General features: G+C 41.3%; 1 protein-coding gene across 28 annotated transcripts in view; it reads left to right on the top strand.

Moving 5' to 3' along the window:
• The window catches only part of TMCC3 (transmembrane and coiled-coil domain family 3), a 146891-nt gene that overhangs the window by 15926 nt on the left and 104680 nt on the right, over nt 1-26285 (top strand). The window contains exon 1 of one of the 28 annotated variants that reach the window (XM_009674548.2): nt 22522-22578. The exons of the other annotated variants lie outside the window; for them this stretch is intronic. The gene's annotated coding sequence lies outside the window, so the exon portion shown is untranslated. Of the gene's footprint in view, nt 1-22521; nt 22579-26285 lie in introns of those variants that run through there. 28 annotated transcript variants of the gene reach the window in all.

Here is a 26285-nt window from a genome sequence, read left to right as displayed (position 1 = left end):
AACGAGAATGTGGATCACTGTCAAACGGCAACACTAAAGGGACAGAGGAGAAAATGACTGTCTGTACCTGAGCAGGGTGGACTGGCAACTGAACAGCTACTATTTCCAGCCTGAGGGCCAGAGGCAGGGAGTATGTGTGGACTGAGTCTCCATATACAGGGCAGCAAAGCGGGGAAGAAGAGGAGTAGTCTGCTGAACCAAGCACAGTCTTTGCACCTCTTAGCAAAGCCAAGCTTGCTAAGTTTTTAATTGCTGGTTCCAGTGTGTTGAACCACCACCTCCAGAATAGCCTGCCTACAAACAAATGCTCAGGTGTTCAGACTGGGTTTACCGTTCTCTATGGCAACTAAATTTAGACAGAATATAATTTAGGAATGAAAGGCACAAATCACTAAATCACAGAGAAGTATGGCATTGCATCAAATGAGAAGAAGGTAAGGCTTTCCTCAAGCTAAATAATGCCCAGGCTCAGTTAATATGCGACTTGCTTGTAGCTCCCATTTTGATTTCATAAGCACATTTTCTGCTGTGGCACTGCTTCTTTAGGGATTTTGAAACTGCATGTGTTTTCTGCAATTTTCACTGTGCAGAAGACCTGCATTGTTTACTGTACTCATCTGACTGCTTTGTTCAGTCTCTTAGGTCTATACGAGGATCAGCTTTGGTGGTTTTGTCCCACAGGGCAGATTTTGGCTTAACAGTTTTAGAGATGCTAATGTGGGGTGGTGGAAGGGGAGAGGTATTCACCACATATGCTAAGCATGCATTAAAAGCCTATTGCCTTGATGTACCTTAATGCCTGTATGGTTTAGGGCTTTTCATCTTCACAGTGCTTGTAAGTATTAATGAATCCTCATGACACCGTTGTGAAGTGATGTAGATAAATATTATCGCTATGTTGTTAGATAACAGGGCAAGAGAGAAAGTTTTCTCACCTAAGGCTCACCAGAGAAACCAATGGGAAAAACAGTAGTTGTAAATGAATGTTTTCAAGACAACTAGACTTTGTCTTTCGAAGACACTCTGTTCTGAAAGCACACAGACGTGTAGGCACATGCATTAGTGCTCTGCTGAATAAGAAATGTTCCTAAACCAGTGCCTGCGAAAACAGTGTCTCTTTGGAATAGCTGAATGATTCTGCAGGGAGGATCTATCAGGTTTTTATGCCTATTATTAAGCTTATTAATATTTTTCATTCTAATAGGGTCTAAGATTAGAGCTTGTTTAGCAACATCAGATTTTGTTTCATGTGCCTCCTCCTTTCCCCTACGCTAACTTGAAAACCGAGGCTGGAGGCAGAAGGAAAGGGCCAGCACCTCCAGAATATATGAAGAGTATATGTGGGGGGGGGGGAGGCTGCCAGGAAGCAGAAGAGAGTAGAGAAAGCAGCTGAAAAAGGTGGCTCAGGGACGCGGTTGTCTAACAGAGCTGTGCTAGTGAAACTCCGGCTAAGGGAGGAGGAAGATGGCACAGACAACAGGTCAGAGGCATTGCTGGGAGCTTCAGAGGCTCTTCTACTGGGGCCTTCTTGGCTGGACTCTGTAGGTCTGGGCATCCTCCTGCTCCTGCTCCCTGTTGTCCTTCTCCACCAGCCAAAGCTTTCTTGGTGTAGCTGCCCCATTGCTGCATTCATCTCCTCCCATCTGTATTTGTTCTCTGCTCCTTGCAGCTCCTTGGCAACATGCTGTGCAAGATATCACCTGCATGCTCACTCAGAGAGTTACGCTACTCTGACCTCCCGTGCATTGTAAAGTACTGCTTCGTAGAGCTTAATCCTGCAAAGAGCTCAACTCAGCTCAAACTAGGTGCCTTTAGCTTGGCACTTTGTGAGACGGCTTTGCTAAAGGTGGATTTGTAGTTGAAAGCAACACATGTTTTAATCTAATGGTTTGGAAAAGGGATGTTAACCGCTGTAAGGCAGAAACCAGTATGATTGATTGAATTTTTGAGATGAAGTTTGTAAATTCTAGGTTTATAAAAACCACTTCTTTGGGAGGATCTTCTTTAAATAAAAAGAAAGATAAGATAAGAATGAAAGCCTACTTCATTATGATTACTTTTAAAACTCTATAATTTACTTCTCTTACAGTGCTAATGTTTTCTGATCAGTGTTTCTTTAAACACAATTCAAGATTCTTTGTTATATATAGTGGAAATCCAGTGATGCATCGGGAATAATATCTTGTAAGACAAATATTTCAGTATAGTGAAGAACTAGGACACAGATAATTATTTTACCTTCCTTATCAAATTAAGTTTCTGCATGATGAAATATCCATGAAACAATTCCAGTAAGGCAGTAGAAGTGGCATAAAACTCAATGTTTTTATCCCTGCTGATTGTAATGCCCTTTGCAGTCTATGTGCTCTGAGCTCTATAGGCCTAATGCTGCTACTCGTTCACAGAAAGGCTGATCAGGTTCATCTGCCTGCAGTAATGTAGTTTCAGAAGCTCTAAAGGCCATCTTTTTTTTACTCCTCCAAGTGCTCTGGGAGTTGCTCCGTGATACCCTATCTATTTTCCACAGCCACTTCCCGTTCTGCCTTCCTCCGAAAGAGGGGCTCCTGCGAACACCTCTTCCCATGCTAGACCACACTGCTTTCCTCTTGCGGTCCACCGCCAATGCTGTGTCCCTTGAGGCTTGCTTGGCCTGCCTGGGGGGATTCTGCCTGCTGACTTGCCTTGGTCTCAGTGCCCGTCTCCTCCCATGTTACCTTGGCTGAGCTCTTCCCGTTTCCCTCACAGCTGCTCCATGTCCCTTCCCTGACTCTTGCTTCTGCTCCATCTTTCTGCAGTCGCTGAGCTGAGGTGGGTATCCAACAATTTACCCCCCTCGCCTTTCATTAAATCCCGCTTCTTTCTTGAAGGACCCCTTCAGAGTCAGGGCTTTTGCACGGTGTTGCCCTGTCTGTCTGAGTTAAGTTTCAATGTTACAGTGCTCTTCAGGCAATGAGGTATGAACTAAACAGTTTATTCAAAGCCTTTTAACTAGCAAGAGCTGGCTTAGATTCACGTATCGCCTCTAAACCTGTCTTCCTGAAAGTAGAGCAGAAACTGATGTCCCAATTTTAATTAATAGGGGTTTTTTTAGCATTTTTCTGTTTGCCAATGAGATATGCTGTTACATGGTAACCAAACCGCTGTGATGCTTTGGCAGTTGTGCACCTCCCTAAACTTTCCAGGGACTCCTCCCAAGCAAACCGAGTGAATAATTGCTTAGTAAATTGTTCTGCTTTCCCCATGACTTTGATCTGCATGTCTTGTGCTTTTGTTTCCTCTTTTAAGAATGCCAGACAGATACTAATACGAATAATTAATGAGGCTGATGTCTTGGTATTTTTATGTACTTCGTTTGAGACAGACACATGGGAATTAATTCGTTCGGTGGAGTTCTGTGTAGTCCGCCACTAACGTTTAAAGAGGAGTATGTGAAGTCATATGCTGAATGCCTTGCATTGCTGCACCAGACTAAGAATCAGTAACTTCATGTTACATTTTGTGGTACTAGTACTACCACAAAGGTAGTACCTAATCCAGGCACTACCTAATCCAGCTTGTGCATGATTTGCTTTCTGGACTCTCACTAAAAACAACTGGTAATCAGTGCCAGTGTAAGTTAGATGTTAGTAAAATGCTGTTCAGCTAGACAGGTGGAATAATGTAACAAATGATGCCATTTTGCATGCCTGTTCAGAGCACAGAAAATCAATCTGCTTCAAAAGCTGGAGCCCTGACACTTGATTTACTGGTTTCTAGCCATTTCAGACACAGTTTACCTTATAATTAGAAGATATCGTGCTGCCCAGTCATAAGCATATAAACGACATAGATTATCTTGGGGAATTACACTGTGGAAATACAAATGAATCTGTTTAATGAGGTACGAAACCTGTTTTGCATGAAATTTATAAACCTCAATTATCCATATGCCACCAGAGACAAAGAATAATTTTGATAATCAAGCTTTCAGAAAATGGAAGGCATATTCAATGTAATAACTGTTAAGAATCATGGCCTTATCTGAGATAACACAAGGTTTGGATAACTGAAGTGCTTCTGTATTGGACTGTAAGAATGTTATAGTGTTTAATCTTTGGGCTCCAGTTCAGCAGCTGTATTAATACCCAACTCAAAAAGAACCGTAAGAGCCAAGTAGGTCCAAGTGCTTCTCACTGCCACTGGCAGTCTTTGAGCTATTATTAGGGACAGAAAAGGAGAATTTGATGACCTATTTCTCAAAGAAAGTCAGTGTACTATTTCTACACAGTTAGTGTCTTTACTATTTGCTAACTGAAATAGAAAAGTCAGATTTAGGTAGTGGGTTTAATTTTCTCTGAATATTGTATTTTAGAGTTAAATCTTTTTATTATGGTTTGGGGCTCAGAATGTTCTGGAATATTTTTACTTGCTCTTTTAGAATAAATCCCTCTCCATTTGAATTAATTGTTGCTCCTGTGGTGGTATCTGAAATAAAGATGATCTTAGGTGCTCAGATGACAAAAAAAGACCAAAACATATAATATGAGTTTTACTGATAGAATCCTATTAACTCTGCATGCTGATGCTCACGAACTCCTGCCATCCTCCTGCCTCCCATCATCATGGACTTTTGTTTTTTAAATCTGTGGAAAGTTTTTCAGATAACTCCAATATCAGTGAGCTTTACATTACTTTATCAGAATGGTAGGTATTAGTTCAAAATTAAATGAGCTGCTACACATGGAAGAGAAATCTTTACAGAACACAGTTCTTGGTATGAATTAGTATACTTTCATGTTTGAAACTCTAATAAGTTAGGACATCCTAATGTTTATGTGGGGGTACTATTTATTTTGGTGACTCTCCAGCTGTCTTTATTTCACTGCTTTGCATTCTACCAGACTGTGTATATGTATGTGTGTCCTCTAGGGCATTGGTATTACAAGGAATAGATGTTGCTTTTCAATTGAAATGCAGCCTGGCTCAATTCATTGGCAGTTGCATACTCCAGAAGTCAATCTGTGGTTGACATTACTGCATTACTGCAATGTGCAGTGCATGTGAAAATAGATCTGTGGCCATCCATGGTGTCACTGGCTTTTAAGTAGAGCTGTGGATACTCTTAAGTCATTGGCTAAAAGAATACCTGAGCGAGGTCACCTCTGGGATGTAATGCTAGCTCTAAAGTAAGTATCTGTAATGTTCTTACAGGAAAGAAAATGTCTAAGTCTAGGCTCAGACAGTTACACTGTCTGTCCCTAATGTGTTCATCTGCACAGTATGCGGTAGCTGGAGGTGGGCAAGCCATACTTTGTGGCAGATACTTCAAAAGTAACAGATGTTCAGGAAGTTGCGTGTGCATAGTAAAGAGCTGCCTGAAAGCTGAGGAGGTCTTTACAGTACAGGAGGCCAGCTGGACACTAGAAGATCAAGTGAACCTGCACTCATGGCCTTGCTGTTTTGGGATGTGTTGGGCTCCTACATGCCAGCCATGCAGGGGAGTCTTCAGTTAGTATTCTTTATCTTCGGACCCATTTATTTTCCCTATGCTATGAGTAATCAGCACTCTACACTCTGACACACACCTAGCATCTCTCTGTATGTGCACAAGATATTTGGCAGATGTGAACTGTTCAGATGGGGTCCTCATCTTGTGTTTGAGAGGATTTGTTAAGAATCACAGTCTTTCACTAGTCTCTTCCAGATTGTCACCATCTCCTTCTTTCTTATACCTGGCTCTTAGTCCCTCTCTCCATTTGTTCAAAATGTTGCCTGCTCTACTGGAGTGTTTCACAATAGCACAGCAGTGGTCAGAGGGAATGCTGTAGCTCCCTTTGCCATAGCCACCACTCATTTCCTGTGACTTCTGCCTGCTGTTGCCCTGCGTGCCAGCCTACCTTCCCAAATTCTGTGCCAGACTTTTTTTGCACTTTAGGTGTGAAACAGAAAATCACTTCTTAGAAATATCTGTTGTGTGTTAATATGGCGCAGGAAAAGAACAAAGAATCTTTTGAAGTGCTTGTCCAAGTTTTTCATCTTATACTACATGCTAGAGGACAGTCAATTGTACAAGTGTTAACACATACAAACATACATTTTCAGATAGGAGGTATGGCATTTGAGCAAAAGTATTTGAGAGACTTTGTTTTTCAGGACAAAACTCAGCAACTGAGGAATAAACAATACGTGAGAGTATATATGCCAATAACGTTAAGCCTCACTATACAGAGAATTCTGTAGGATGATTTTATTCATTTTATTTCGGTGGAAACTCTGTCCCTGTTTGTAGAGCATAGAAAAGGGCAAGCTAGGGAAAACAGTCTGAGGTAACATTTCAAAGTACTGCCACCTTATGGCTTGTTTTAGAACAGGAATGTGTGGCCTCAATCAGGCAAAACATAACATATATGTTTATCTAGTTGGGCTCTCTAACTTTCTTCAAAGGGCACCGCCTGTGTTTCTCAATCACAGGTGTCAGTGATGCAACTATCAATATTAGGCCTCATTGCAGAGGAGCAAATGCAGTTACTAAGCTGTTCATTACTTCAATGAACAGCTGTTCTCACTGTTCACATGGTCAAAAAGTCCTGCCCTTGAGTCCTTCCCTCCCTTGCAGACTGCTTGCCAGAGGTGCATGTGCTGTTACTATTTAGGCCTCCCATTTCTGCTGTGCTCCAACCCAGTGTTGCAATCTGTAAGCCAAAATCTCTAGACTGATGATCTACAGCAGCCAGCTATTTACTGCAGAAGTCCTCAGAGAACCAAGCTTTGTTGTGCCGAGGTGTGACAGCAAAGAGGGAAGGAGCAAGATGGAAAATAACTTGGCCTCCACACAGCATTTTAGTACTGGGAAGCAGTGATGAGGCCGGCCTCCCAAAAGTGAAGGGATGTCTGGTCTTTCAGGCTGTGAAAACTGAATGAAGAACAACTGCTTCTTCTTCCTCCTTCTGTAGAGTCTGTATTGAGCAATTAGATGCCGTGGGCTTTCTCAGCCCAACAATGCCTGGCAAATTTAGGGAGAAAGAAGAGACGATCATGAGAAAACCCATGGGTGGTCTCCCACCAACACTGGTAGCAAGCGGTGGAGAGTGTTTTCTGCAGCAGAGGACACAGAGGCAGCCCAGATGTCAGAGAAGAGAACTTCTCTGTGATCAGGGAGCTGCCAACCAAAATCTAATAATATTAAGGGCACAAAGGTAACTTACAAAGCCCAGGGATGGAAAAACAGCAGTACTGGAAAAACATGCTCCATTAGCACTTCTCATCATCCTCTGACAAAGTGCACAGACTTAAGTGACCTTAAAGATCTCTGGCAGTTCAGCAGGGGAACCTGGTTCTTGACCTCAGCATTCCCAAAAGGTAACCAAACACAAATTACCACAGGCTACACTTTAATCCTAATTGCTATGTGAACAAATAGTAAAAATACTAACAGACTAATACTTTAATGTTCCTCTTCTCTGTTCTTGTCTTTACTTTTATTTTTGCACCGTTAATTTTTATTGCCTATCTCTGCATTTGCCCTTCTGTAAAGCCAAAGAATAATTTTGTTTGATCTTTAGTACACATTTCTCAGGAATGTTTCCATAAGGTAATATTTCCTAAACCAAACAGTAGGAGCACCTGGAGTGAGAGGTAATCTGTTCCTTCTGTGAGAAGTCAGATGGGGTTTTCACCTATTAGATTATGTTAGGTAATAACCCTACTTCTGTTAATATCTCTGCTCTTGTGGTGGGCCCTGTGGATATGTATAGTCAAGCTCATGGATCAACAGGCTGTTTGAAGGAGGTGGCAAAGTCAGTATTAGAGCAGACACAGTGGCCCTCTGCAGAGAGCCCAGTTCTGAAGCGTCAAATGCCACAGCCATCTCTACAAAGCCATGGTGATACAGTGCTTACACAACTGAAATGGTCCTTATTGTTTAAGACATTTTAAAATGCAGTCCAAACCAAAGCTCTTGAAATAATTCCTGGGAAGCTGAGCTAACAGGGAAAAGCAGGTGGGGTTTTAATTTCAAGTTAAACCAGTATTCAGTATCCTCAGAGTGGGAGCAAAATGTATCTGCTTCCTACTTGCATGCATCCGGTGTCTGCCTTCTCAGAGCTCTCTGGCTGTCTCTAAATCTTTGCCTCCTGGTCCTCAGGACTCTTACAGGTGTGGTACAGGCAGTTTGAACATACAGCTAAATTTGTGTAGCAGCCCCTGGCTTACTCATGAGGCAGATCTCCCAAATGCCTGCTTTACTACTGACCTGCAGCTGCTCAGGCAAAAGTTATGCAGCTTCTTCCTATGATCCAGTGGAAATAGGAAAAATTTTCTCAAGTTCAGATGCAGAGTATACACAATAAAAGCATAATAGTATTAAAATCTGGAGTTAGTGGGCAATTAAGCAACCCTCCTTTTCCGTATTTAGAAAAGACAGAAATGGTGGAAGACTTAGAATTATAAGCCTTTCTAGATCACTCCCTGTTATTATTCATAGATGCCACCACATGCCCTAATGGCAAAGGCTCTCTTCAGCCTACCTCCTAAGAAGCCTGATCTCAGAGATAAAGAACAAGGAGACATTTCTGTTAGTTACCCTAATGCAATCTGAATACATGCAGAAGTCATCAATAACTATTCATTGCTTGTGTTGAGAGCATTTTCTTGATAGCGGCAGCCTGCCTCTGTCATATCTAGCTCTGCAGTCCAGCCCTTCACACCACAGTAGACAGTTGTTGACTGGCCAAGATGGGGAGGAAAGGCTTTGCAGTTTGGCCCTGCTGTTGCTCACCGGTGCCTGGTTTCCTGATTCCTAAGCAGCGCAGGCTTCCTGAGCCTGGATGTGGTGCTGCACCACGTGAAGCTGATGTTAGAAGATCACCTTGCAGAAGAAACTAGTCTTTTTGTTGTCTTCCTGCTCTTGTTGTGGTTTCTGGCAGGACTAGCTGCTGCCTGGATGCCAAAAGCTTGTCAAAGCAATGTGGCTGTGTGGCTAAACTGAGTTCCCCAATAAGTCAATTCCATGATCAGTGTCTGCTCATATGTTACTGACAACCAGCAGTGCAGCTTGGAGACCTCTTTTGCTTGCACTAGCCCAAAACACTTTGAAAATTATTCTGGTTAGCGTGAGAGAAGGGGCACTGAATGATGGGAGAGAAATCCTGGGGATTCTCTAGTCAGATCGTAGGTCTGAGAGTAGCAGTTCCTTCCCACGACCATGATGCATACGGCCCAGTAGTGGGATTAAGGACAATGGCATACCTAGTTATCATACTGGATGCAGAAGTCTGTTTTGTGTGGAAATTACTATTTGAACTGGAATGAAGGGTGGCACAGGGATGCAGCTGGAGCAGATAGGACTAATGCAAAGACATTACTGCATTCCTGCTTACTGCATTTTCCACAACTGTCCTCGGGACTGTTCTCAGTGTAGACCTGCCATCAGTTGCAATGTAGGTAAAATAAGATTGGAGCCGTTAGCTAGGCTCCATTCCTTTCTGTTGGGCTAGTTGGTTCATACAGAGTTCTTTTTCTTCCTTGTAAATGTATAGGCTACAGCAGCTTTACCAAGCATTGAGCAGAGATGGCCAGCCCAGAAGGGTTGCTACATTCCCGCTGATTCCAGTAATAGTTCCATTTATGGCAGTTGACAGTAAAGCTTAAAAATAAAAAATCTCATCATTAATATTAGCTTAAATATAGCTGCTTGTGGGAATTTGCCTTCTTCACAAAGGTTTGTTAAGTTCTGTGGCTGCAAAAAATGCTATCAAGTCTCTAGGTTATAAATCAGGCTTTCTTTGACAATAAAAGGAAAACATTAAGTTTTTCCTGAGCGGGGGAGCTAACGAAACTTGGTTTCCTATGGTCTAGAGCCTTTATATTCATAGGCTTTTAAAAAGTAAATTATAAAATTACTTTCTGTTCTCACTGCATTTCCTGTAAAATTCCCATCCTTTCCCATACAGCTTCTCTTCTGCTGAATATTTTGACAGCTACATGCCTGCTGCCTCCTTTGACTCATAATCTGTTTTGGCCTTAACAGAATCAAAATAAGTTAGTGAAAAATTTTGAACTTTGGCGTTCCCTCACTCTAGTTTCAGAAAATACATAGAAACCTCTTCATCTTTGAGACCTCTAGTCTCTGTCTGATTGGATTGACATTGGTGTTAAAAGTTTACTACAGACAGACACATAGACAGATTGATCCTGGAAATCTGGTTTCTGTTGGAAACCAGGCTAATTAAACCAAGTCAAAAGTACGGGACTTACAAACAACAGAAGATAAAAATGAAAAAGAAAATGATAAAAGTATGGAGATCTAAGAAATCAGTCCAGAAATGAAGGTTATGCCTCTCTAGCTCCCCTGGGAGAGCATCTGAAACACCCCACATGCTGCTTTCTTGGGGTAAGGTGTATTGTAAACTTTGCTTTGCAATGTCCTGACTCATACACTTGTGTCAGAGTTGTCTTGGGAATAAGCTGTTGCAGCTTTGCTGGAGGCAATTTAACACTAGCACAACAGCTGGGAGTGAATCCCTTTTGGAAAAAAATTGCAAATTTTGAAGGAGTATTTTGGAGTATTTTGGAAATACTCCAAATAGAGTATTTCCAGTATCACTTCACAAGAACTATGCTAGTCTGCCTTGGGGAAGTCAAAGCAACTTTCATACATGATTTGACGACCCTTTCTATAATTTACTCTCTTGCTTGACGTTATTTCTACAGCTTTCACTTTCACTGTAATAAAGCTTTTCTAACAAATAGGTCTTTTTCATAACAGATGTGGTCGTGGTCACTATCTTGAATGAGAGCTCACTGACAAGGAGATGAACATGTTTCTTCGTGTCCTTGGCATAGTCCTTCAAAGACATTGTTCATCAAATGCGTTCTTATCCTGATGCATGAGGGGTTTATGGGAGTCACAAAGACTATCATATATCAAAACAGTATAAGCAACCAGAATGTCAGTGCGGTTTCATATGAGTTGTAGACAATTACGGTAGGCCATACAGAAATCCTAAAGTATCTAAATGTGCCTGTGACCATGTGCAACATACCATGAGAACATAGTACCCTGACCGCAAGGACTAGCAGTAAAAGCTCCCTGCTCCCCAGGATTTTCTTGAAGTAAACAAGAGACCTATTTAGCAGTATGGGATCCTGTGACTCATAGTTGCATAGTTCTGCTTGCATTCAGCAGCATGTATACATGTGCGTTTATGCACTCACACTCTTTGCAATATTAAATAACTGGAATGGTTTTACTCTTGCCTTTCTTTATAAGAAAGGGAGTTAAGTTTTAGGAAGAAAGCTGACTTTCAAAAAATGAGTGTATTTTCATTAAGAGCATGCTGTTAATGGAGCAATTGTTACTGCTTTGTTTTGAAGTCTCATTTGAATTTTGTAAGTGTTTTAAGTGTGTATATTCATTTTGTTGTATTTATTTTCAAGACAGCAGGTACTACTTTGACTTTTTCTATCTTAAGCACATTTTATGCAGAGACAGAAGCTCAGTTTTATAAAAAGTGGCTCTTACCTTTTGCATCATGTTGCTGAATTTGAAAGAGACAAAAAACCAAGCTTTTCAAAGATTCTGGCAGGTTCTTTAATGTCAAGTTTTACTGTATGAAAGCAAACAGAAAGGATCAGCAATTAAATGGTAGAGAAACAGGTTTTTGGATTGCTTGTGAAGCAAGCCAAATTCAACTTCCTACTTTTTTAATCTTGAAAAGAGCAGGGCTTTTGTCACTGTTGTTTGCTTTACTTTCCTTTGGTGTCTAACTATGATTTTAGGTATGAAATGATGACATGCTAGTTTTCAAAGCGTCTCATTGGTGTTCATAGCTGTAGTTAAAGATGTGCTGATCTTTAGTTGCCTCCAACAGTATCTGCAGGTTTTACAGTGTCTGATTGTCAGACCTTGGATATTTGTTTACACTTCCATACCGGAAGTTCTCACTGCTGTATGTGTAGTTGATTGTTGTTTTATTTCTCCGCTTTAGAGAAGCGCTCAGCTTTGTGCAAGATGAGAAGACTGAAAACCATGTCATTTCTTGCTAGTGTTTTTTACATCTGTCAGAGCATTGTAATTTGTGACACCTAAACTGCGATCTGCTTGTAGTCTAACTGCACCACCAGTAAATACCCATAGCTTAGTTTTATGCTGTTACGTTTTAAGGCATTTGAAGCCTTTGTATTGTTCTCACATTTTAAACAAAGAATTGGTTTTCCAGATGATTTTATCTGTATCATAAAAAGAATCGGGCTCCCTTTTTCTCCCTTATATGCCACAGACAGGTACATGAATTTGTGCAAAGTGATTAAGCATGCAACGCACGGAATGATATATTGTATATATATGCTTAGAAATGTTAGGATTATATGGTTCTCACATGAGTGCATTTTGTTTCACAAAATTATTTTTCTAAATAGGAAAAAGAATTTTTTGATAGAGTTGTACTGAGAAATTTGTCTTTTGGTGTATCCCCTGGGAAATTATTGTGGGCCCTACAATCTGTAGGGGAAGAAGTAGTGCTGCTAAAGAGCATGGGGTAATTAATGTTACATGGGATTTCATGCTCGCATGGATCCTGCTGCAGGATCAATGCCTGGTGTCAGTGTGGCTCTGGGTGAGAAGCCCAGCCTGTGAATGGAAGTGGCAGGCACAGGGTCTAAGATATAATATAAAGCTTTGTCTTCCAGTTTATTTTTCTGAGCTCTGCAGTAGACAACTGCTTGAATACTGTCTGCTTGATTCTCCTCTTTCTTAGAGGCCTGCCATGCTCGGCAGGAGTGCGTTAGACCTGGGATCTTGGGAGAGTCGAGCTTTCAACGTCCTGTTCTGCTGTCCCCTTCCAAAACAGTTGCTGCAAGAAAAAAGGAATGATTTATGAAAGAGACCATACTAGTAGCTAGACTGCCTGCAAGAGGTTAATCCCATCTCTTTGCAGAAACCAAGCCTGTCTATTCCTCTACCATAAATTTCTCTTATACTGGATCTGTTGATGTGCTGGGTCTAATTTCTTCCTGTATAGTCAGCTTTCGGAGGTTTGGGCACTGTACAGGTGTTACACTCTGAATACAAAGCGTACAGAAAGCCATGAGGTACCCAGCAACTTCAGTGAATTTTAGGTCCGCTCCTAGATCCCAGCTGCACTGATGCCTTTCACAGGACCAAAAGAGTAGATGGAGTTTTAAAATGGGTAAAGCAGCAGGGGCTCCATGCAAGATACAACATATGAATCCTTGTGTTTCCCCTATTTTTAAAGTTATTCCCTCCTGTCAGAAAAAGGGATGTGGTTTGGCACCAAAACTAGCCTGTGATGTGAGACTGCAATACAGGTTTCTGTGTAGTTATAATATAGTATACACAGCATATAACCATACAATTGCAGTAAGACCTTGTTACCCAAACAGCTACTGAAGTCAAATGGATTAATTTTTTCAACCATCTCTTGTGGTTTTGGGTCAGCCCTTTAGAATGGTCAACACTGGCTATTCTTGCAGGACTTCAGCTGCCTGTACTGGAAGGGTACAGCCAAATAATAGTGCAAGCTAGAGGAAAAAGACACCAGAGAGCATAAGGAAAACCAGAGGACCTTCAAGAAACTGGCCTCCTAGTATTCGCTTTTCTGCAAATACTAAGTCTGGCAGACATGTTGATTTGTGCAAAGTTAAATTCGCTTAGAGAGAAAAGTAAAGTTCAGATCTGTATGTAGTCTGCCAGATTAGTCTGCAGAGATTACTGCCTTTAGTCAGGGCAGTGTTTTCTAAGATTATGGATGCTTTTAAAGCAAGCAAAAATATTTGGAAATTAATTTTTTGTGTGTGCCTCCATCAGCTATATTCAGTTCAGTGCTAAATGTGCTGCATTTTGCATCCAGAAACAATTCGCTTGCTCACTTTCTAGCTCAGCCAGGCTCACCGCACTGCTTATCAGCCCTGCTTTCAGGGGTGGATGGTAATATTCAAGGAGATGTGAATAAAGATTTTCATTTAAAAAAACCCATAAATCACATTTATTTGACACAGCAATAAGTATACACAGACAGTGCTTATAAAGGAAGACTAGAAAGTGACTTCTTTCACTGTAAACATCTCTCCCTTTCAGAAGATCTGGACTTTGAGCGAGCTGTAACTTGTGTGATGCTTTGTGCTTTGCATGGGTTCTGAAAAGATGGCAAGGATTTATTTTAGTCTCGCAAAAAGACTTTTACTGTAGCATGGAAAAAAGTGAAGGTTCTGATGGACAAATGCAGTGCTGTTCTCTGGTTTTGGCAGTGGGATTTTATTGTATTCTGATGGCAATTTTAGCGCTGGTCTGTTCAGATCCATTTTGAGACCTCAAATACCAAGACTGTCCAGCTCCCTCTCTTTATAAGCAGCAAGAGTGGCAGCGAAGTCTGAGTCCAGTTCTAAATTTTTCCCAGTGTTTAGGGAAAGTTTGAGGCCTAGTTTTATTTGGTACTTGGAACTTGCTTATTTAAGATGAGCTCTTGCTTTGTGAGGTGTCCGAAATACCTGTGGCCGCGACTGAGCTTTGCGCGGGTGCTAGAGGGGTGCTCTGGCTGTGCAGGGCGTGAGAGGCAGCTGATAGGGACAGCCTTTGGGGAGATCCTCGCTGTCCCCTCTGGGCTGGCGGGAGGGATGAAGGGGGATCAGAGGGATGAAGCGTCTCAAAGCAAACAGGTGCTGAGGCATGACGGAAAGGCAGGCGTTTCTGACTTCCTAGCCCCTTGTGCCATCCTACGGGCCATGCCGTTCCTTGGGTCGTCAGCTCTTCCTTCTTTTCCTTGGCAGTTTCTCCTCTCGAGTGAAATCAATGGGAACAACAAAACCATTTCCTGGTTTCCAGCTTTCTATTTTATTGTAGTACCAAAAGGGCCATTGAACTCTTGCCCGGCCCTGGCATTTGTGAAACCTTAGCTTGCGTGGGATCTCACTGGGCACAAACTGGCTTCATTAAAACTAACCAATTCCCCGGTTCTTCTCTTTAGCCTCTTGAGAGAGGCAGGTATTCTGGAGCTGCAGTAGCATTTCATGGGGGAAGAGGTTTGATCTGCAGACAGAGGAGCCTGGTAATTAAAGCACAGGATGTGGAATGGATCTTTTCTAGTTTTTACTTACTGCTAGGTAACTTCTAGTAACTAGGTAACCTCAGTTTTCTGTGCATCATATTCCCCTTGTCCCCTGCAAAAAAAAAATATTATTTACTTTCTTTGCAGAGTATTTTGACATCCTTAGACATAAAGCAATCTACAGAAATGGAAGATCTGTTTACATTCAGGTGAAAGCTCAAAGCCTAGCTAGTCACTTGAGTTTCAATTTGAGAATGCAAAATTGCTTGAGTTTTTTTGCAGGACCAAAAGTATGATAGAATAAATCTCCCAAGATCATCCAGTTTGAAGAAGATTTATTTTGAACAGTATACCTCTTGTGAAAGCTTTGTTGATTAGGGCTGTTTTTGAACTGATCTCTTCCAGTTTTGGATCTAATCTCCCCTGAAAAGCATGAGGTTGAATAATTCCTCACACTTCTTGGGATTCGAAGGAGGCTGCTTCACAGTTGCTGCTTGATCTGATTTCTAAGTCTACAATAACGCAAACAGAGTTATTTTCTTCTACCTCTACTGAGGAGAGGTACCTTTCATGAGTTTTTTCAGATATTATTGCTTTATTCAAACAGAATAGCGACAAATCCTTCAGAGACAGCAGTCCTTTCTGGAAAGATGTTCAAAGTCTGCTAAGTTATCAGATAAATCAGTACCTAGCAACAGATTGCTGAGGATGTTTGTTAGTTTGATGCAATTCAGAATTAAACAATTCTGTGGTATGTGCATTGCCAAATGTTTTTTCCTGCGCTACAGGCCAGCAGTGAGAGGCTCGGGATCTGAGCCTTTTGATTATTTTTGATTTTTTTGAGTCACAGGTACACAATGATTTGAATTTCAACCTATTATTTTCTATAGCTGGCGAAGCCTCTGCATGATCTGAGAAGAGGAGGATCCTGTGATATTAAGCTCCTGTTTTGGTGGTTGCATCAGCAAGTGAAGAGTAGAGTAGCTGGTGAAATTGCAGTTGGGTGCTACAGGTTCTTGGCCAAGTGGCTGGAAGGGGAGGGGACGATTGAACTCCTTGCCTAGCATTGGTAATCAAGGATTCGGAAGCATGAGAAGGCTAAGAGCTAGAAAGGTGTTGAAGAATCCTTCCTTCCCTTCCATTTTTTGTTTTGGTTGAAGCCTCTTGCTGCGGTCAGTGGCAGTGAACTGTCTGGGTATGGGAGAAAAGACCATCCAGCCATTGGGTTCGATTCAGGGCATGGATGTGTCAGCCAGGATGGCTGCAAGCTAAGCTTGGCTTTGCCCCAGAGTTCCTGCATGGTCCCCAAGGCAAGTCACTTACTTTCACAGTGCCTCTGTCTCTCTACCTAGGAGAAGGAACCACCTCTGCTCTCGGAGGAGGGGTTAGAGGCTTAGTTCATTAATGTTGAGAAAGCCCTATAAATGTAGTAGAAATTAAAATACAATTCACTGTCTTACATATTGGAATGTTGTACAGCAATACCCTCTTTTTGAAGAGGACAATAATTTATTTAAAGATGTAGTTCTTGATCGGTCATATTTTTAGCTTGTTTTTAAAAAGATTTTCTTCTTCCTCTTGTCATATTTATAAGAGTAATTTGGCAAAAGAGGAAGCTCTGAAAGTGGCTAGACAAAAATTGCCATCAAACGCACAAACTAAATGGAAAATAAGACAGGCCATGTTTTTTTTATTAATGCCTTCTGTTTCAGTAAACTTAACAGTTGATTTTTCCTTGCCATAGTTGCAACAGCTCCTAAGTGTGGTATTTGTGAGGACAGTTTGTCTTTAACAAGATGTTTCTTTCCTAAATGGTGGCAGAGAGTAGCTCAGGCGTTTTATTTCCTCTTAACTATGCAACTAAAAAAGACCTTTTTAGTAGTAAAGGGGATTAGCTTCCATTTGTATATTTAGCATTTCCACTGAGTCTGTTTATCAGGTTTGTTATATCAGATGATGAGTAAAGACTGAAAACCATGAAGATGCAGTATTCAGCACAAAAATAGCAAGAAAATGAAATTGCATTATGCAACTCAGCATGATTTTTATACTAGATGAAATATGTTGTATGGGTTTACAAGTGCAGGAACAAGGTTTACAAGTTATGCAACATTATTAGTCCACGCTTCAGGATCAAATATAAACATAAGGGGCATATGGTGTGGGAATAAGGTATGGGAAGAGGGCCTGTGGAGTGGATCTCCGTCATATTACCAGGAGCACAGACCACCCCGAATAATAAAGCTGAGGTTTGGTGCTGCGTATGGGTACTTGGTCCTGTCTTACTTTTATGTATGTTAATTTAAAAAAAAAAAGGCAAATAAAAGCAAAAAAAGTGAATCGAATCTTTGAAGATGTAAAGTGAAACAGGATTTTATTTCCAAGAAAAATGCAGATTCAGTAGCACCAACGCATTCCATATGTACGACAACTTAGTCAAATTTCTTTTTTTAGAAGACGAAAGTATCACTGCTTTTATATAAGATCGGTCTATTTGTTCATGTTTGAAACAGTAGTATTAAAGCCAAAAGTTATAAAAAATAATGAAGCATTTTGGATCTGAGAATACTTTGAATTTTTTACATTGTTAGGAATTTAGAAAATGTTTTCACCCTGTAAAAAGAGGCAAATAATCTTTTTGGTGGGAAAAATAAAAGAGCAGCCGCAGTCAGTTTTTCACTAATGAGTGCTGTCAAGTGCTATTTGAGAGCTAACTCTTTATATTGACTCATTCCTACAGCAAAAGCTAATACAAGGATGTGCTGCTTGCGTTAGAGACCCAGCAGCCCAATTTGGGGCAGTTCTGTGCTGGATAAAGTCTGAGTCCTTCTGGATCCGATTGCAGGGTTAGACTTTTCCAGAGTCATCCCTGATTTCTGGAATGCCTTTGGTTGACATCCTCAAGCAGAGGCCTTCCAAGAAAATCAAGGTACATAATGTCCATGAGTTACCTTTATTAGCTGCATGACTGTTTGCTTATTTTGGGCTCTTCGCATTGTGTTAATGGTTTCATTTCCTTTTGCTGAGCACTTTGCCCATAAGCTACTCTTTCTCTCATGCTGGTGACATCTGAACCAATTAAACTTAATTTTAAATCAGCATCCAGAAAGGCATTTCATCCTCAAAGAGGAAGCTCGCTGTGGTTGTGAATGCCTGCTTTGGCCTCCTACCAGTTATTTGAATGCAGTTTGGAAAGTATTCAGTAGGTTCCTCTCTTCCTTCCTTCAGAAATTAAGGAAATGCTCAATTATATTTCCTTCTGAAAAATGTTGTATCAAGATGTTCCTAGTTACTACAGTCTTTTTTTACTACTGCTGTTTGTGCGCAGAGGTGAGAGCTGACAAATAGCTTTTGTTGCACTGTATCGCTTATTACGGCCTGACATGCTGTAGTGGAAACACCACAATAGGAGAGGGTGAGGAAAAAGCATCCCCCATCTATTGTGTGACACATGCGGGCAAGACCTTCACTATTTTTCCTTTGTGGTTTACAATGTTTCCTATGGGTTGACAGCCACAGATTTTCAGTCTTTAATTTTATTTTAGATGAAGGAAGGCACAGGCTGCCTTATGCCTTACAGTCTATCACTGTGAGAGATGAACAGTTCTGTTCATCCCATCCTTCATCTCGCAGAGATAGACTGTAAGGCATAAGGCAGCCTGTGCCCCTTGGTGATGGCCAGAAAATAAAAGATATTGAGAAAGGTCTGAAGCAAGCAATTTTGGCAAGTAATTGTAAACAAATTCTCCAAGTTCTACATTTTAAATGAATTAATCTAAAAAAAAAATTAGTTCAGCTGAAAACTTTCTCTTTTTTTTCTCCTAAGCCTTCTTCAGAAGGCTTACTTTTATGTTGTTCTTAGTTCCAGAAAATAAAGCTTTCAAATTATTAGTACCAAGATATATTTCTTGAGGTCTTACTATCTTTTTTTTTTCTTACATTTTCTTAGGAAGCATCTAAATTTCTGTCCTGAGGCAGAGTAAAAAGGTTGTTTGATTTCAATTTCATGTTCTTTAACTAATCAACTTACTTACACTCTTGTTTTAGCTATCTCATGATAATTGGTCCCAGATTCTTTGTGCAAGCTCTTAGAGGACCTGCAGGAAATAGTGAAAGAATCCCAAACTGTAATTTCGAGAACACTGCGAAGCCTGACCTTGGTACAAAACTGCACCAGTTTAAGAGAATGAGTGGAGATAAGTGGAAATAAAGCTATGCAACTGTCTATATACTTTCAAACCACTTTTAAGTGCACTTATGTAGGTAAAAATACAGCTTCAAGTTAAAGCAATAAAGTCAGTCTGGATCAAGAGGAACGAATGTCAACAGCTCCTAAAAAAAAAAAAAAAGTAACTATTTTAAGTTGAACCCATTGAACTTTTGTGTGTAGACAAGCATGGAGGTGTGTGCAGGGGATGTCCTGAGGAGGCAGATCTGTCAACAGGAGGCATTCAGCTCACCTAAAGAACCTAATTTCTCATTCCTTTGCATCCTATAGATTTCTTTTCACCTTTGTATGAAGTGAATGTAGTTCATACTGAATTTACACGGAACAACAAACGGTCTGTGAAGCCTCCAGTCCTGCAGTCTTGGACTTTTATCTTCTAAAGTGCTTGCACTTCATTCTCAGTGCATGTATTCAGACTTGACTTTTTTGTGTCACCAACCTGATATAATCCAGAGCTGTGGGCCAGATTCTGATTCTATTTATAGAGTCTTTATTTCAACATAACTTGACCAAATGTGCTGGAGCCAGCCTTGATCTAAATTGCGAGTAAGATTGGGATTATGTTGTTTCTAATGCTTTCCTGATTACAACATAATTTTTCCATCAAGACTGTATTTCCCCAGCTCAGTTTTCAGACTGGCTTAAGATGCAGTCTTTGATAAGGAATAGTAAAGTAGAAGCTGAGCTTGCTTAGTTTCAGGGGAACCCTCGCCAGCTGCCTCAGAGTACTGGGCATTTTAGTCCTTCATATCAATCTGCATCTTTTAGTAAGCCAGACTAAAAGCTCTTTAAAAACAACTTTGGAGCCTGGTAAAAAGGGGGTCATCAGATGCAGAGAGTGCTCAGGCTTTGAGCCCTCTGCTAGTTAGATGGATCTGGATCTTGGGTGGGAGAGATCTGAGGTAGATGCTATCAAGTTACTGAACTTTCTCCTTTGTTTTTTGCTTTATCTGCCAGTGCTACCTATTAGGAGCTAAGACAAGGCTTGCTCCTCATCCTTCCACTCCCTAGTCCTTTGCTCCAAGGTGGGGCTAAACTCTACTTTAGTCCCTGGTGATATTTAATATGTAGATGTGTGCAAAACCACTTAATTTGTGAAATATGCTGCCAGCTATTGACTTTGAGAAAGTCAAAGATTTATACACACTGACAGTCCAGTTGTGTTATCCTGCTTGTTATGAAACATTGTTCTTGTTCTCAGACAAACACGTACTGCAACCCAGAAACCATCAAATGATAGGTGCTTTTAAAGTAAGCTAGTAGCATGAGGGCTGGAAAGGGGAAGGTAGGTTTTTTCAGTGCATCCATGTAGAAGCAGTGCATCCTGCTGGCCTGCTGGGCAGTACTGGTAGGGCATCCTCATGGCCCCTAATCTCTGCTGCAGCAACATAGCAGCACTTGCCTCCAAGCCAGGACCTTGCTGATCTCTAAATCACACACCTGCTGCGAGGGGCAATGAGGTGGAAGGAAGAGGAAGGAAGCTCACTGTCATCTCTCTAAGGCAGTGTACCTTAGGACATTACAGATGCACCTGCAGATGCAGCTGGCTGGCCATTGACTAACTGTTCAGTGATACCACCAGGTGTACTTAAAATTTTTGCATCTACTGCTGCAAGAGCACACCTAGGCATGTAAGCGTAGTAAGAAGGGGCATTAGTAATTATTTGTCTGTGACAGAATAATGGCAATGTCAGGTCAGACTGTAGGTCTCCCATGGTAGTCGATATTAGGTGCTAAAACAGGAATTTAAGCTGTGTGAGTGTTGTATATATAGAGATAGCTATAGATACATATGTTACAACTGCCCACTTCTGGTAATCATTGTTTTCAGAGGAGCATTCTGAGCTATAGCTTGTGTCCAGACTGCTGTTCTTGCTACTGATGGATGCGTCCTTCATAAGGTTTCTATGCTTCAACCCATTTATACTTCTGTCCTCCAGAACTTCACTGCCAATAGCTACTGCAGGGCAACAGAGGTAGCTCTTAGCCACCAGGCAGCACACAGAAATGGACAGAGCAGCAAAATTGGTTTTGTTGGGTCCTAAAGCCACAGGACTGCCTGCCCTTAGCTGGCTTGCAGGAATGCTAATGCTGCATGTTCCCTGGCTGCTGGAAAAAAATCCTGTTTCCAAAAAACTTTCCAATCAGAAAAAAATCCACACAGATCTGCAGGGCCTCTCGGTGCCATGTCATGTGTTTTCCTTCCCTCCCTTGCTTGCTTTTCCAACGTGCTTCTCTGAGGCCCGTGCGTGGGATGTGCTCTTGCTGTGTGCCGGGACTGAGCTGCCCAGTGCGGCTCTGCGCGTGCCAGCTGAGTGCTGGGAGCTCTGCTGCTGGGTGCTAGGGCTGCCTGGGAGATACCCCCATGTCCCCCAGAAAAGGGTGCACCAATCCCTCTTAGCTAGAGAGACGAGGAAATACAGGACTATTTGCACCCTTCCTGAAGATTAGTCTTCATCTGTGTGTTTCAGAGGAGCAAACCTTGGGGTTTTTTGGTTTTGTTTTTAACTCTGGATTTGCTCAGCTGCACACAGGTCTAGAGATGTCATTCTGTAGAAGGCTGGAAAAAATAATAATTCAGAAGCAAGATAGCAAGGGGAAAAAAGACAGACATGATTTTAACAAGAGTAAAGTGGAGGGCAAATAACCCTGCTGGCTAGAGGTAAAACTGTAGAGGTAATACATCTGGGAAAGCTTTTGTTTTTTTGGTTTTGTCAGCTGATATATATGCTTTTTGATTTTTATTGCATATGCAGCTTCATAAGGTCAGTGATTTACAGCTGTGGGGGAAGGTAGCATTGACTTCCTTAGTTACAGCAATATGGTTTTCTGAGTTGTTTTCGCCTTTTGTTCAGATTCAAAATACCTTACACTGGAATTGCATTATTTTATTACTTTTCAGTCTGATTTTGTGGTTTGAATGAATTTAGCTATTCTGTTACAGTCAAAGCAAGAACATATTTCTGCTGTTAATTTTACTTCTGAGTTTATTACCCTGGGACAGCATATGGAGAGATACAAACTTCCTGAAAGTACTTTTGGAATGAAACAACTGTACAGCAGTGACTCACTCCTACAGCTTTTTCTTATATGTGTGGAGCTCTTTTCCCATTACAAGTGATCATACAGCTTTGGAGGTAATGATTGTGAAGCTGGATGTGGGTTTGAATTCAGTGCAGGTTCATCACTGGGTTTATAACTGCTTCTGCTGATTGCAAGTTGTGTCAAAGAGCTTTGGGAAAATTTCACAGAGGTGAAAATTGCCTTTGGTGGATCCACCTGCAGCAGACAGACCTGTCTGGGAGAAAGGTGAGACTGGAGCAGCTGCGTGGGTGAGTGCTTACCAGATTTTTTCAGCAGTTTACTCTAAAGGAGTGCAAAGCAGAACTAAAACTGGCCTCACTCCTGTGAGAAGGCTGGATAGCAAAATCATTGCCTAATCTCTCCTGAGGGAGATTTTTTAGGGGGGAATACAGATTCGCAATGAGCTGTTTCTGTAGAATTCTGCTTTCAGATCAGAACTCGGTTGTATCCAGCCCACAGGATACAAAACAATTGGCTGTAGTAGTTGATAAGAACATGCTATCCTTGGCTGAAATTAGTATCTGTGATCTGCTTGGAAAACAGAGAAATTGGTCGTTACGTGGCAGATCCTGGGATGTGCGTGTGTTACTTCCAGAACATATTTCACTGCATTAAACTCTTTCAAAACAGCAGGAAATTAAATCTAACTCCAAGGTTTAAAATGTTTAGCCTGCAAAAATCATCTGAGCTCAATCTCCTTTATGATGTAAATATGATCCAATGAGAATTAAACCTTAACAGAAGGTTAATAAAGCACAAACATGATACACAAGCGCACGCACACACTTAGATATACGCATCTACAGATCTGCCTTGATCTCCTACTTAAAATTTTTTTTTCTTAATTAGCTCGGTATTACAGAACTGCATTTAGTTCCTAGAAGTAATTAGGGCAGTGTATCTGGCTTGTGGAGGAGCCGCGAGGGTGATTTTTTGCAGATCTTTACAACTGTAGGAAATCACAGCTTGTCCAGAGGATCTAAATCGTTAAAAGATGAAGTAGATACATTGGCTCACTTGTTTCAGTGCTCTCCTGGGACCACAGACTGAAGCACCTCACTGAATTGGGGCTGTAACTGGTCCAAAGAGTGGTAATGGCGCAAAAAGGACTTCCCAAATCATGTTTCAAATTGACAAACGTAGCCAGCTGCTGTGGAAATCATCTACAGTCGTGAAAGAGGGGGCAGAAGTTGCTCCACAGTGGCCTGCATAGACTAGGATATGAGGGAGCTAATAATATATTTGTTCTGTTTTCCATAGTGATGTGTACTTACATGCCCCGAGAGAAAATAATTTAACCCGCTGTGGAATTATCTGCTTTCTGAAATGCAGCAATCCAGCATTATGTATGTTTTACCTCTGCCTTCTCTCTTTTTCTGCTTGTGTGACGGTGTATGCTGCTAATCCTTAACAATATCTGGGGAAAGAATTGCTGTTTTAGAAGGTTTTCTTTTGCCACTTTATATTAGCAGTTTCAGCTTTCCTGTGACACATGGAAAGCTAGTAAAAGATGAAATGGGAAAATGAGCAAATTTGGGGGATCTAGAAATGCTTGATGCCATTTGAAGCTAAATTACTAGCAGGTACTTTGCAGTAGGCATAAATCATATATTTTGGAGTAATTTCCCGGTATTCACACACACATCTGAGAATTCCTACTATAAGTCTAGCTTTGTTTTTCAAGTGAATAGCATCCAATAAATGGTACCTGGTTTTGATTTTCTTAATTCAGATTTCTACAGAATTCAGTTTCACAATTTACATAAATGATACATTGTGGAATGATTTTCTACTTTCTGTGTTTATCATTCTGTACTTTTTGTTGTATGTGGAAATAATTCAAAAAGGTTTGGTATTGTTCTGAGGCATACTGAACTAAGAGACTTGTTCCCCGGTGTTAATTGTCTCACTTCATAAAGAAATCCAGCAAGTCTAAGCCAGAATCTTGCATTTTATGGTAAAGGTGATGATAGTGAACTGGCAGACATATAGTTCCTGTTTATTCTGTGCTTTGTGGTATTTGTTAGTATTGCTACAGTGTTCTAGATTACCTATCTTTGGTTGACGAATCAAAATCTTAGGAATTTGTTTGTAGTGCAGAGACCATGTTGTGCTTGTGAATGTTTTTATCAGGCAATGCCTGTAGTGTCTCAGCAGGCTGCGAACCTCTGAAGTTAGAGACTTGATTTGCAGTACAGATGGGTAAAATGATTTGCAAGTTGGTTCTCTTGTTGCATTTTCCCTACTTTCCTGCTATCTCTGATTGTTTAATGACTATACTTTCCTACAGTTTCGCTTAATGCTTGGTAATGCACCGGTTTAGTAACCAAGAGAAGTACAACTTTGGATTGGAAAGTTAGTTTCTTCAAATATTATGCCATAAAATAAGACAATAACTTCATGCAAAACTCAGAACCACTAGGTTTTGTACTCGTTTAATACTCCTGATGCCTGAACTCTTCAGGCTGGTTTGTCTTTCGTTCTGAATCTGTTGGGTTTTTTCCCACAGTTAGAGCCCATGGAAACACTATTTTAGAGGCTTAGCATTCACTCAGAAACCTAACATCATACTGAGTAGTAGCATCTTCTCACATTATCATTTTGCAGTTGTAACATGGCGTAGTGAAATATTTGTTAGCTACAGCTTTGGTAGCTATTTTAAAAAGACAACTTTTGTTCTGATCATCTTGTGTTTTAAAAGTAGGCACAATTAAATCATTGTTAATAAAACAAATTAAAAGTTCTTTCACTGGAAAACTTAATTTGCAGTGTTAATTTGCAGAAACCCGGGGGATAATGGGGATTGATCTTGTGATGGGTATTTAATTTGATGCTTCTGGTGCATGTGGTGCTCTAATCATAATGACTTTCAAATGATGGAAGAAATGAGTTGTGTTCATCTGCTATCGTTCAGGGCTCTTGCTTGCTTGCATATGCTGCAATCAGTTGAGAGGACTGGTGGAAAATGACAGCACATGAGCTCATTCCAGGGAATTTGTACGCTCACAGCAGGTTATTACTCTATTTCTTTTGATCTCTGCAGATTTTGCACCTTTATTTTTCTATTTCATAGTCTTTCGAACCTATTTCCCATACCTGTCTTGCCTGGGCAGCCAGTGAGGGGTGGCCAGATCCTTACCCCAGGCTGCTCTCAGGTTCCTTTCCTGCTGCTGGAGAACTGTGGACTGGTTTGTCCAGGGAGGAAGATCTAAAACGGGGAGCGAGACTCCGTGCTTGTGTCCCTGCTACATGGGACCTGGGAGTTTGCACTACACAGGCCCCCATGGTGGGGGGCAGAGCTGGAGGGAGGAGGACACACAGGCTGTTGGTCTTCCCTGTGCCCCGTGGAGCAGCCACAAACACTTCATACGGTTATGCATTTACCTGTAAAACCACAAGAAAGAGATTTGTTTCTAAAATTTACTGATAACACATTTTTTTATTTCTTAGTTCCTCCCTCATTTGTCTGTAAAATGATCTTCCTAATATAATATCAGCGGGGAATTAATTTCATAGAGTTGACCCGGACTGTATTGACGCCAACTATCTATTAAGTGTGCTATTTGACGGTAAAGGTTGCAACCCTTTCTGTTGGCCCACGCGACAGACTGAAGGAGCGAGGACCCCAGCCCAAACGTGGGTAAATAAGAAATGAGGCTGGCGGGAGGGGGGGGATGCCGTTGTAACCGCAGGCCTGTGTGGAGTGGTTCTAGTTTCCTCCTCTGGCAGCAGTAGCCGAAAAAAACAAACAAAAAGGGCTTGTGAGCCCGCAGATGGGCTGTGATGCGTATTCACGCCGAAAGGGCAGTGGCCTCTCGATTACCCCTGCTTATGTAAGGGCAGGGAGGGGGTGACGAAGCGGAGGAGGGAAGCGCGCTGCGTCCTCGGAGAGGCTTTGGAGGGCGCGTTTGTGTCTGCCTCCGGCTCTGGGC

This window comes from Struthio camelus, chromosome 1 (assembly GCF_040807025.1).
Source record: "Struthio camelus isolate bStrCam1 chromosome 1, bStrCam1.hap1, whole genome shotgun sequence".
NCBI classification, from domain to species: domain Eukaryota; kingdom Metazoa; phylum Chordata; class Aves; order Struthioniformes; family Struthionidae; genus Struthio; species Struthio camelus.
Note: the sequence above shows the minus strand (reverse complement) of the source record. Positions and strands in the feature narration are given on the sequence as shown.